Raw genomic sequence first — 1,797 nt, 5'->3', positions numbered from 1 at the left:
CAGACCCCTACATGGATGAAATAAAAAGGTCCAGAGGGATCCAACCAATGCACCCATTGTGACAACTCAACTGCCCTGGCTACCTCCACCCACTGTCCCCAAACCAGGCATTACTTTTTGTTCTCTTTGTCTTCTTTTCTACCTGGTTCTTCTTTACTCTTGGGAAGCAAGAGGAGTTTCTCACTGAGATAAGTCACAAGGAAAGCCTCAGCTCACCCCTTCTGCATTCTGTGGTGACCAGACAGCCCCACACTCTCTTGTCCTTACCACCCCAGTGTCACAAAATATGATTCCAACCAATGATGAAGGTTGCCGTGCATGTTTTCCCAGATTGCCTCTGGTTTTGTTGACAGATGTATTCCTAACGCATATTTACAGAAACCAGAAGCCATGGCTAAAAGCAACTTTACTGTCATCTCGGAATTCCTCCTCCTGGGACTGTCAGAAGTGCCTGAGCATCAGCCTCTCCTCTTCAGCCTATTCCTGTCCATGTATCTGGTTGCCATGGTGGGGACCTGCTCATCATTCTGGCCATCTGCGCTACCCCCAACATTCACACCCCCATGTACTTCTTCATACCTAATCTGTCCTGTGTTGACATCTGCTTCACCTCTGTCACTACAGCAAAGATGCTGCTAAACATGCAAACCCAGAGCCAATCCATTCCCTATGTCAGATGCCTCATTCAGATGTATTTCCTAATTTTGTTTCTAGAAGTAGACCGTGTTCTCTTGGCAGTGATGGCATGACAGATATGTAGCTATATGTCACCCTCTTCACTATACCACAACCATGAGCCCCAAATTCTGTATCACGTCAGTGTCTGTGGCTCTGATTATCACAAACATCTATCCCTTGATCAACACCCTCTTGATGGATACACAGTCATCTGTGCAAGTGTCAGAATTCACCAAATTTTCTGTGAGCTCTATGCATTGTTAAAGCTTTCCTGCTCAGATATCCACATCAACGATTTGGTTGTTTATACCTTGGGGAGCTTTCTTTTTGTCACTCCCTTCTTCTTTACTTCTCTCTCCTACATGCACATTTTCTTAGCCATCATAAGGCTTCATTCTCCCCAGAGAAAGCTGAAAACCTTTTCCACTTGCAGTTCCCACCTTTCTGTGGTGTCATTGTTCTATGGGACCCTATTCTGGGTGTATCTGCGACCTTCCTCCTCCTACACAGCCAAGGACTCAGTGGCCATGGTACTGTATGCAGTGGTGGCTCCCATGTTCAACCCCTTCATTTATAGCCTAAGGAATAAGGACATGAAGGGGGCCCTAAGGATCCTTCTCAGCTGGGGAAAGGTTTCCTCTTGGTGACAGCATCTCCTGCTTCTGAGAAATAATGTCTCCTCTTCTCCTCCCTTTTATGTGGGAAGGGACTGTCCGTAAGATCAATCTGCCAGGTGTTCAGCTCGGCCCCACGTTTCTGCTGTCATCACATTCATCTGCTCATTCAACCAGCACTCCCTGAGTGACTCTTGTGTGCCATGCTCTCAGGGGACAGCTTGTTTGCATGAGGACTTAATTTTCAACTCATTCTATATGTCCTTCTAGATCTATCTCAAGCCCTGCCTGCCCCATGAATTTTTACCATTAGTGGAATGAAGCATAATAGGTAATGGAGCATTTTATTTTGTGCTGGGCACTGTTTTAAGTGAGCATACATATTTACTGATTTAATGCCTAAAACATTCTGTGATGGAGATACTGTTATTATCCCCCATTTTCTAGGTGAGGAATGTCATCAGAGAAATGATGGCATTCTCAATTTCTGCTTGTGTTCCTATGA

General features: G+C 45.3%; 1 pseudogene; it reads left to right on the top strand.

Moving 5' to 3' along the window:
• The first annotated feature begins 390 nt into the window (after positions 1 to 390).
• Positions 391 to 1,325, top strand: LOC147911686 (olfactory receptor 1D2-like; annotated as a pseudogene).
• The last annotated feature ends 472 nt before the right edge of the window (positions 1,326 to 1,797 follow it).

The sequence above is a fragment of the Ceratotherium simum genome, chromosome X (assembly GCF_057802395.1).
Source record: "Ceratotherium simum simum isolate JZ-2026a chromosome X, ASM5780239v1, whole genome shotgun sequence".
NCBI lineage: Eukaryota > Metazoa > Chordata > Mammalia > Perissodactyla > Rhinocerotidae > Ceratotherium > Ceratotherium simum.
The sequence above is the reverse complement of the archived record's forward strand: the minus strand, read 5'-3'. Positions and strand labels throughout refer to the sequence as shown.